Raw genomic sequence first — 12,096 nt, 5'->3', positions numbered from 1 at the left:
TCACGTATGAATTATTCAATTTCATGAGTATAGCTGGTATGAATGCATATAATTACTGCTTAATGTAGAAAATGTCATCTTTATACTTATGAAGGAAACCACAGCATCAGAAAGCAAATTAGTTCCATCAGTTTAAGATGGACTAACTCAATATGGAAAAATTGAATTAATACAGTAACTATAAACTGAGCAATTTCCACAATGGGAAAGCCGATACGCGACAAGATTCACTGTCCCAAATGTTTACTTAGTGTTTCGTCCAATAGCTAATGTCCATATTTTAAAACTTTAAATGTATATAACTTTGCATACAAAAGATCTACTTACTCAACATTGCTAAATGAGATAATCTTAATGCATACATTTTAATTAACCTATCCTTCAGCCAAATTAATCCTTTCTGAGTTGGGCTTCTGTAGCCAGTAGCTGAAGGCCATTCCACATATTTTTAAAAGTATAAGAATTTTTCTTGTTTCTTTTAACTCACTTCTTTTATGTTATATAAGAGCCTGGCTCAGTAAAACTTATGCGTCCTTATAAACTTTAAATCTCCATTCCATTTACTGGTAAACAATTTCGGATTACAACCGATTCTCATGAACACCATGATACAATTCCTCCTGAAAGTATTGTCTGAATAACCTCGATCCTCTTGTCATCCATTAAAACTATTGATAAGTCAAGTTGCTAGCCATAATCCAAAACTGGCCTCAGAAACTGCAGTAGAAAGGAAACTGATAATGATGCAAGTACTGTAGTTTCTTTTAATTAAGCCCTTACAATCTGATTAGTTTCACTAACTGTCCTTTTATCAGGTGTGATTCCCAAACTTTTGAGCTTCTTGATGGCATCTCCACTTTGAAGATAAGATTTGCGTGCACTAGTGACCAAGATCTATGCCGACGATAGCGAAGCTTCTCTCCTTAACTTAAGAGGTACACAGACTAATATCAAATTATGAAGAATTTGTATGAGTTGATACAAAAAAGGTAACGAATAAAAGTGAAGGTGGGGGAAGCACACAGAAATAAATGCTAACGATAGAAACAAACCAAACCCTATCAAATTGTTTTAATAATTTCCCATTTTAAATAAAAAAAAAGGGATCCTAGGGAACAAGATTTATAACTGAAAATATCAATACTACTCATTACATTGATTATATTACTTTTTTCCGAATCACATTGCTGTTTTATTAACTTATATTCTCGATGCTGGAGTTAGTGTATAACTAGAATGATAATTATTAGAAAAAGTACGTTTAAATTTAACAAAACACCTGTTATTAGTTTCTAAAAAACTAAACACCACCTGGTGTTAGTTTTAAAAATTTATGGAAAGTAAATAAGCACTAATTTGTAGAAAGCTCGTGTTCGAAAGAATGCTTACTGCTTGCGGTTGACTCTTAGTTTGTTCCAAGTTCGGAATTAAGACTGTGGAATCTCGTTTCTATATTCATCGAACGGAAATTAAAATCTCTTCAATTTAAGTGACGTTCACGAGTAAACGTCAGACCCTGTAGGCTGCATAGCTAAGCTGAAATTATGATGTTATTCGGATATTATTTCACTTCAACGATGGACCCGCCCTCTAGTGTGATAAATGTATTAACGAAATATTTAAATAGAAATTTTAAGAACATACATCGTGCTCTGCGGTGTAACTTCTTCAAAAATGATTAAATGCCTATCGATTACTAGGACAAGGAAACTGCGAAATATAATCCGGCACAAGTTAATTTAATGAACGTCTTTTAATTACCATTCGTCTCTTTCGTCAACATTCTAGTTACCTAGCTAACGTTGTTTGCTGATTAACTGCATGCAAGTTTAACATTATCTTGCCCTTAAAACGAAACAGTAAAGTTTTATATTGTAGAAAACGAAGATTATGTTCAGGAGAACGTAATCTTAGTAATGAATTTGCTCTGATTAAGAGCAAGCAATGTTTAAACGTGGTATCAAACGTGACCTCAAGCGATGGTTAAAAAGACAGCAGTTGATGCGTGTTTCAATTATTTTTTAAATCTTTGGGGACGGCGAACGTTGCTTTTATAACTTTTTGGAAGACAGGGATGCTTGTTTAATTTCAGTCTGGTTTAATTTGAGCGGTTCAAGGCTAAAATACGACTATTGGTGTCAGACATCGTATTCAAAATAGTCATACAAGCACATTACAAAAATTGTACTTGTTTCAAATGAAAACGAAGTAAATTTTTAACAAAAATGTAGTTACAAGCTATTAATAAAATTAATAATTCAATGTTATTTTTATTCATAATTACTAGAATAAAAATCTTAAGAGGCAATTCAAATTTCATTTAAAAACTGATAAAGTAACAACATTTCATAACGATTCCATATTATTTTCGACCATCTAATGAATGCAAGAAATTAACATAAACTGGGTTGTATATTGGCCGAAGGATTTTAATAATTGAATTATTAAAATTGAATTCGCCAACTTCATGTGGCTTGAGGGTAAAAAAAAACTAACCCATAAGCTACTTTTCTGCGACACCCCCTTCAACAACAACCTGAGGAAACACGTTACAAATCCACCATTGCCATCCCTTATGCTGGTACAGTTTCTAAAAATATTGCTACACTCCTCAAGCTACATGAAATACGAGTGACTTAAACCTTTAAAGACTATTTGCCACTTTTTAAGATCTCCGAAAGACAGTTATGCCTTCTTCAAGTACGCCGGTGTCTATAATATCCCCTGTTCATGTGGATTAAATTACATTGGGCAGACTTCAAGAAGTTTGGAAATAAGAAAAAGAGAACACGTCGGAGATGTAAAAAACAGAGAAGACAACTCTGGGATAACCTTTTATTTCTCGAGGACAAATCATACCATCGAATGGGACAACCCCTCCATGCCCTATTTAGAAGATTTCCGCTTCCGAAACAAAAGAAGCTATAGCAGTCATCCGTTCTAAAACACAACCTCAATAGAAATCAAGGTTTAATTCTAGCTGATATTTGGAAGATCTTCATAAGATCATTAAGCACGTCAGAATTAAATTTTGCTGCTAATTACAGCATTTAGTTCCTGCATAACAACAGTTGATATCATACACGCTCCATGCGTTTGATGTACGCATTCTTCTGTATTTGTAAAAAATACAATTGTATTCGGTTCATTCCTTTACGAACAGTTCAGTTGTTTTGTATATCTTTTATACACCCTGACGAAGCCAGACAGCTAAGCTGGTGTTTTTTTTTTACTAAGTATCAATTATTAAAATCCTTCGGCCAATATACAACCCATTTTTTGTTAATTTCTTGTAGTAATAACATTTGTTATCCTACGTTCTAAATGAAATGTAGAATTGCCAAGGTGTATGAATTGTTAAATGTTCCTATCTAGAACATCTCCAGCAGATCTCGGTGGTATTACTTTCACTTCTACGCGCCACGTCTATCATTTCAAGAAAATCAGTGTTCCAGGACTGCTCCGACCGCTGTGTCACTTGGCTATTAGGAAATCCATTACATCTTACGTCTGAAGACGTGACGACTAAAACTAATGATCTCGGATAAGCGTTTCGAAATCCCTCTTGGGATTCATTACCGAATGAACTGACACTTGTTTCAAAGTAATCACTATTGCGCAGTTGACGGTTACAAGTTTAATACAAAAATTTCGCGATTTACGAACTGCTTTTCTATTTTATCCTTAGAGCTACAAAGTAAGGAATGGTCATATGATCAAGAATCAAGAATTGTGTTACTGAAGGATAAAGAGGTTTGTCAATTGGATACATTATCACATGGTACAGCTGCTGTACTGAATTAGCATTTTTCTCAAGCTAGCTAATATAACAGTACAAGTACTAAATCCTCTGATGCTGCAATATCATATTTTTTATTCTTAAAATTACATAGCTATAGCTTTCGATGTATACACACAGTAGGTGATGAAAGAAACTGCGCTTTTATTTATAAAAGCACACTGATTTGAATTACACGGGGATATCGTATACTACATGTCCTAATTTAGGAAGGAGAGCTAAACTTTGCATAACAAGGTCAAAGAGGAAAATTCACCAATTCCTAAGACCATACAATGAGTAATAAATTTTAGTGTTTTTTATATATATATATATATATATATATATATATCTCAGAAACGATTACGAAAACAATTATTCAAGATTTTAGTCTTATGCTTAATTGGTCCTCTTACGAATGTACTATGTGGATTCATAGCTCCGCTAGGAGCTAAATGCTTTCCATCATTTGACCTTATATTTTTCCTTGCTAAGTAAGGTCACTATAGCACTGTAAAGTTACTTTCATACTATCCTTGTGTGTGCGCGCGCGCAGTATATCAGCAATTGATTACTTTGTAAGCAGCACCAAGAATTGTGGATTTAGACCAAAGTTGAAGACTCTCTACACATTTCATAAATTGAAAATATCGAAATAAATTGGTTCAAAATCAAAATGATCGTTGTGCATATTTTGCAACTCAGATTTATAAAAATAAATCATAAGGCAAATAGCGATTCGAATTTTAAAATAAAACGTGTACCCCAAAGCCAGAATATAATGACTATAATATGAGTTACAGACAGTATTATTGACACCCTTGAATGAACAAGTTCATCTTTGGCTTTAAAAGAAATTTTGCCGATGAGTTAAGGTATGAATTCTCATTACCACTTTCCATAGTGGCCTTTGCGTGCATCGACTTGTTTCCTCACACAAATCATTTGCAAGGCAGTAAAAACGAGGACTGGCAAAAAGCAATGGAATCAACAGATTATATTTGAAATCAAGTACTTTGAAGACGGAGCAACTCGATCATTCCAACACACTTGTTACCTGTGAACGAAATCTTCAATAATTCAACAGCAGTTCAACAGATGCGACAAACTAAGCCCGTTTCTAGTCTGTCTTGTTCATTCTATAACATAGCATTTTCATTTCCCACTGCACGACTATTGACTGAATAACACCTGCTGATACTGCGTGAATAAAAAGGTTTCCTTTAGAATAAAATTTTAAAGTTACAACATCCCCGATATAATTTATTGCATTGGAAATGGTCGCATACTGAATTTCTGTATACACGGAGCTGTTACAACGTTTGTGTAGAATCAGATAATTTAATTATGTCGGTAGAAATTTTTGTTCAGAAAAAAGTTAAATAAATCCATGGTTTAGTACGCTCCTACATGGCGCAGTTTTAATTGAGGATACTTTCATTAATATCAAGATTACCAGGACAGCTTTCAACGGTTCAGTGGATTTCAGTGTGCAGAAGCAAAGCTGAACTAACGAAATGAGAGACTGCTGGCACTCAAACTATTTTTAAAGCCCAGTAACCTTATTAAAAATATTGTGTATGAGGCAGAACGTGAGTGAAAGTATAAGTGAAGTAGGTGTAATTGAGATTATGAAAAAAAAATCTTCGTATGTTGAAAGTTGTAGATCGTGCAGATTGAGATTGGAAGAAAGGTTTATGAGAAACTGAAAGAATGAAATTAGTAGAGATGACTAAGACAGGAAGTAGGAGGGGGAAATGGACAAAAGATAAGCTGCTTAAAATGTTCAGGATTTCGATTATTCGGAATGCAGAAGACAAACTTGAAAAGAATATTTACCGGTAGTTTGGAAATTTTAGTTTTAGCTGTCAAGAGGAGTTGTTTAGAATGTATATAAAATGGTGGTGACTGGGACCAATGATTTCAGGAGTTGCATAATAGATGTGTAGTAAGGGCAAGATATTGGAGACCGCGACATTCAAGAAAAAGTGCTAAAACAGGAAGTGTGTTGCCTTGGTATGCGAGTAGAGATCCGAGAACGTTGATGAATAAAATGGTAGCCGGATTATGTGGATGTATGGGATGAATTTGATTGGAGAAAAGAATTATATGCAAGCAGATTGCATTTAAATGGAGGATTAAGAGTTTACAAAGATTGCTTAATGGAAATGCGCGGATATCGGATCTGAGAAGCAAGAATTATTAGGATGGAATGAAATGGATTTTTCGTTCACAAGAGAATATCGAACAGAGAATGAAAAATCCGGGGCAAAGTCTAAAAATACTCTTCTGCTTATACTTTAATGCGTGAAGTATGAGAAATTAAAGTTTATGACTGGTTCTTTCTGTCAGACCTCAAATATGGAAAACGCCGTTGATCAATTCCAAGCAAGATACCAAAGCGGATGGGTATCATATTTTTAGAGAAGAGGAGTGATAAAATCAATATACTGCTGATGAGGCTAAAGGATTGGTAGCAAGTTGTTTTGCAAGTGATATGAAAGACTACTTGGGAAGGGAGATTTTAGTTCGGATTTGCTGCAGATCCGAAAAGAAAGAAATTGTCATTCGCAGTGGTTCAGCTAGTGCAAACAAAAAGTTATAATGGAGAATCTTAACTATAGAAATAAACTGAGGACATAGCATGTGCGAGAATCAATTAGAACGAGTAGTTAAGGGAACGTAACCTCATGCAGTTTGTGGTGAAGGGAACCGGCGGGTTAGAGATATTACGTTTAGTAAGGATGTCGTATGATGCAATCGTGGATAAAAACTATTAGTAGATGGTGATCGTGCTCAGGCAGTCTTGACCCCCAGGAGGTTAGCTTCTTCATCTTGAAGTTCTTTAGGAAAGACTAATATTGTGTGGCAATAGATATGCCTAAATACACAAAGGTTAATAGAATTAGTTTCGGATGCAGATGAGATAAAGATATGCAAAAAAAATCTAAACTTGAAATAAGTGAACAATTACAGGCTGATAAGTAAAGAATGACAAGAAAAGGAAGTTGTAATATGAGAGAAGACTAGGAAAACTCATTTTACCATTGCTTGTCGCATAACGTGGTTATGCAAGAGAGAAAAAATGACTATGGGAAGATTACTGCTGGATGAAGTTGGCCTAAGAGTGACTAAAGACGATGATATAGTAGTGGGTCCGATTAATATATCAAATGTTTTCCTTCTGATGGAATCAATTATTGTTGTAAAAGCAGGAATTTGAGGGGGTAATCCCTGAACTCAGTCCTTTGAAGATGAATGGACAGAGTTAAGTATCCTTGATGTGAATAACTCTAACTAGATGGGATTTTGTTGCGTGTTATGAAAGAACGTGTTAAGGAAATGACGCTACCTTTGACCTGTAATCAGTTTTGCGTCTGAAAAGATCCCAGTGACCAGAAAGAACACAAGATTGCATAAGTGTCGAAACAAAAAAATGTATTCAATTTCTTTTGCATATCTAAGGCGATAGCTAAAATTTGAAGTTTGTTAGGAATAAAATACAGAATTGTGTAGTTGAAGGAAAAGATTCTGTATAGTGGCTAGCATAGGTCTGTTAATAAGGAAGTCTTGTTTCAATAATCCGGCTACCTTTTATCACCAAAAAGGACTCGCCATTTCCGCCACGCATATACGCGATATTTCTGGATTTTGTAAAAAGGCATTTGACAGACTAACAATATCTTAAATGGGTTTAGTAATTGTTAGTTTATTGGATAGGAAACTAGTTCTCTAAATAGATGAAGGGTTGTGTGTAGAAGGAAAGGTATTATCAGTGGACAATTCCTCAGGGTTGTTTGCATTTGTTGATATTCTGCCAGTAGTTTGAATGCGGATATTTTACCTTTTCAGACGATACAAAGAATGATACTGATACACTAGTGTTTAGAATGATTTGGAAGGACTTGCTAGTTCTAAACCAAGAACGTATGGTCTTACATCTTTGAACTATGAAATTTAATATCATTTGTCAATACTAGCGATGTTATATTGCTCGAAGAGAAAGTTGGAATATTGGTGGATAGAGGTTAATTTCAAAAGATATTGTATTTCATAAAACATGCATAAAGAAATGCTCCTATAAAAAACATTGATAAGTAAAAAAAAAGGTACTGATTAAACTACCTCTGGGCTAATGCTTACAGATTTGGTCACCTGGAGAAAAACAAGCCCCACGAAAGATTCAGAGGGGGATAACTAAAGCTGTATCTGGATTGTGAAATATTGGATATTATAACAAGGTGGAGGAATGTATATTGCATAGTTTGGTAAATAAGAAGTGATGCAATTAAGAGAAAATGTTAGCTTATACAAATGAATGAGATTTTTTTTTCAAGAGTTCAGAGGGAGAAAGGAAATGGAAACTAAGGTTCACCGACCTGGATTCGAATCTAGTCTAGGACGAGAACCTTTATGAAGGCTTTTCAACTGTAACTTAGTCTCATAAAAGGGTGAAAAACCTTTCACCCTCCCGGAAACACTTCCCGCTACCAGTCAAACAGGCGTAATTTACACACCAAGAATATTTAAAAGCATTACAAGGTAAGTATTGTTAGAGCAGCTCATAACAGATAACCCTGTTCAGAATTTTGTGCAGTCCATGACAGAAGCGAAGCTGCGTAATTTTACTGCTTTCAACTATGAAGTGATAGCGGAAAAAATCACTAGACGTGTTTATGAGAATATCAATGTAAATACTCATTAACATTACTTTGCAGAAAAGATGTAATGTTAAATTATCAATTGATGTCCTTGATAAGAAAAATCAGAACATTTAAAATAGTCCAGTTATGAGTGTAGAAAAAAGGATCGTTTCAAAACTTCGACGCATTTTGTTGAATCTTAGTTTCGCTGATAAGATTTGTACAGAAATTCAGTTCATGCACGGAGCTGATTTTTTTTTTTTTTATATATCATGCTCAAAACAAGTGATCTGTAACTTGCGCTACATTAATTTTCTTAATGAAAATTAAGAATCACTCATGATCTAAACTTTCACAGTTTTACTGCAATTCTAGGCATGCATTCCTTGGCAAGTAAAAAGTAGCATGCAGAGGATGGAGGATAACCGATTTGAATTATGATGCAATTACATGTTACTTAATTGAATCATAATTCCTCCCTAAAAGGAGAGTGGAGTCGGGATGTTACCATTATGGATGCTTTTTTATAATTTGTTAGTTCTTCTGTAATAGAAATGCTGTAATAAGTTATTTTATAGAGAAAATTTGTTTTCCATATTCTCTCTAGAATTCTAGAACTTCAAAATTTTATTTCTGGCTAAAAATACCTAATACTATCCATGTATTTTCTGTGACGTCATATTTCAGCTGTAAACTAGTTATATTAAAATTGATTTCTTAATAGCTAAATTTGAAGTGATCCGTACAGAGTTCGGCATACGATGGGAATTGAATTCTTTCCGTTGTCAACAGTGCTATGGGGAAGTTACTTTTCCTTATTAAAACATTAGGCGAAGAGGGTTTGGATATTTTGTCTCATCGATTCCGAAATATGCTGATAAAGATGGCGGACGTATATTGCCTACTTTTTTTTCTAATATAATTTCACTTACTGCAAGTTCATTTTCGCAAATTAACTTATGTTCCAGGAATACCAAAAGATGTGGAAGTTGATTTTGTTTCTTAAAATGTTCATGTCAATTACTTTCTATAATTAGATCCAATTAAAAACGTTTACATTAATAATCAAGCAACAGGGAAAAAAACGTATTAGCTCTTCGAAGCAACCGTATGTTGAAAACACTAACCGATTAAGACAAATTTAATTTTCAACCAGCGTTTCTGATGGCGTTAACAAATAAGTGCATTACTTAAGCAGATTTTTTTAAATTAAATATTTAATCACTTTTTTAAATTTACTACGATCTATTTGCGACACGCAGTTACTTCCGCTCTTCAATTACTTCAAGACTGTCAAACTTCATTAAAACTGTTCTGTCAACAGAAAGCGTACTTGCTCTCATTTCCGCTAGTTAATACGCCCATAGACACCTCCGTTATGGGGAGATCCAGGTGCTTATGTCGATAAGGAGCATATCGTGAATAAAGAGAAACTGCTTAAGATGTCAATATTTGCTAGTCTTCGCTTCCTACCTGTTCACACCTCCCCCGTAACTAGATGTTTGTCATCTTAAGGAAATCCGAGTTTTAAAAGATTCGACTGAAGCAGAACTAAAGTGGACTGGCACTCGGATTTGGTGTTAAGCCAATGTGGCACGCTCATTAAAATTCTCCGCTATTTAAATCTGTATTTTAATCATTTAAGATAGTTGACGTTTCACAAAGGATTATTTCAATTAATGGAGAGATCGGAGAATTACGAGTTACATTTTAGCAGATGTTTTTTTTACATGATTTTGAAATGCAACGAAACCAGTACGCAATTAAAATTTCAGGAAAGTTTGAGAAGAGTTAACTCGTTTTTAATTTAAATATTTAGGCCATTGGAGACCAAATGACTTCAGAATTCTGAAGGATAAACGACAACCAATTTAAAACATTAAATGGTACTGTCTGTGGAGTAATAAAATTTTCATGTAGATTTATTTCAGAAACGAAAAGGAAAGAATACTACTGACTGTGGTTCACTTTAATATGTCTCGATACAAGTTTGAATTCATTCGGTTACATTGGACTTTGAACTAATGCTGGATTTAATATCCATTTATTTTAGGCTCTTTATTTTAGAGACTCACAATTTAGATGCATGTTCTAACTCCATGCCATTCAGCATTATGTATTCTTGGCATATAATCAATGATACGAGTATGCAATCATATTCATGATTGTGTGCATGAATGAATTACAATTATGGGATTACTCTCAGAAGGATGAATTTTCAGGAGTCTTCCTCGGAAACGTTTTCATTTTCATAACTGCTGCTATCTATAGTTAACGAGTGCAGTATCAGATAAGTGATATGAGAGTTGTAATCACAATCAACGTGCAAGCAACCTCTGATTGTGGAAAGTTCTGGTGGATTGCCTTCCGACTACTTCAAGGAACAACTCATTGTACCTCCCCCCACACACACACAAAAGAGGAGCATTCGATAAATGCCTACATTTCATTTAGTATTGATAAATTTCTTACAAGCTAGCATCAGTTGAAAGTTCTTAAAGTTCTTAAAAGAACTGGGCGATGGACTGAGTCCTTGACTCTTTATCCCGTCATCTGAATGAAGTAAATCTGTATGGATAGAGTGTTATTGAGCTAAAAAGCTCTAGTCATGGCTGGGTAACGGCAATAGCCGAGCCTCAGTTAAAACTTCATTGGCTATAGCATTGCCATTTGTCACCCTGGAAGTCCTAAAAAGGACTTTTCCGGGAATCAGGTGTTCATTCCCCTATCAGTTGAAAGCATTCTCTAGCAATATATATATAGTTTGCGATTTATTCTAATCCAGCGGAATTTCAGTTTAGCTGCGCATTTTGTTAGTAATGTGATTTTGCAGTGAAATTTAAAAACTTTTGAATCACACAAGAAGATCCTCTTTTCGGTTCTGTCTTTATTTTATATATATGTTAGTTGAACTGTAATTATTAATGATCCTACATCTTCATGAGATTGATAAGGAAGCGTTTTAATAAGTGAATCAAACAGCACTATGATCGTTTACGCCACTTGAGAAAACTGAACTGGGAATACTTTGTTAATTCAGAGAACCGCGTGTCGTTAATTTGTATTTTTCATGAGAATATTTAAATACACTTTTAGCTCCATCATTAAGTTTTATTCACATAATGACAAAGTAGATGAAACAAGTGATAGGAACAGACATGGAACAAACATGTGTAACTCGAAACTAATGACAATGAAATTTTAAGGGAGTCATTTTTCAACATTTAAAAAATAAAAGGTTAAAATTAAGGCACGAGGGAAGCCTCCTAAATTCATTAGAGTACATAATTTCTAGTGGCATTCATCAAGGACAGAAGTGATAAACACGCAAGCTTAAAGCATCAAAGTGGTTCTCTAATGAATGTCGGGAAATCCATGATACAAATTTTCGTTAAATCTATTGAATGATCCATTTAACGGCAAACTTGGACTTTATGAATTACTCCTACACCAACTTCAAACTCCGTACAACTTATACAAGCTCTACAGAGTTGAGAAGGCTCGTATATGCTATTATACTGGATTAGAGCAGACTTTCTTATAAAAGCCATTTTTCTTGTAAGACCAAACTTTAGCTGCTGTTATACACGGAAAGGATTACTTGCATCACAAGGCTACGGTTATTTTTGAATTAGTGACAAGGAAGTTAAAAGTGACATGTGTCAGTTTAAGTTC

General features: G+C 34.4%; 1 protein-coding gene across 1 annotated transcript in view; it reads right to left on the bottom strand.

Moving 5' to 3' along the window:
- Positions 1 to 12,096, bottom strand: part of LOC150108968 (BAR/IMD domain-containing adapter protein 2-like) — a 93,782-nt gene that overhangs the window by 57,704 nt on the left and 23,982 nt on the right. The window lies entirely within an intron of this gene.

Source organism: Typopeltis vanoorti, chromosome 2 (assembly GCF_054136105.1).
Source record: "Typopeltis vanoorti isolate ZY-2024b chromosome 2, IOZ_Tvanoo_1.0, whole genome shotgun sequence".
Classification (NCBI taxonomy): Eukaryota; Metazoa; Arthropoda; class Arachnida; order Uropygi; family Thelyphonidae; genus Typopeltis; species Typopeltis vanoorti.
The sequence above is the reverse complement of the archived record's forward strand: the minus strand, read 5'-3'. Positions and strand labels throughout refer to the sequence as shown.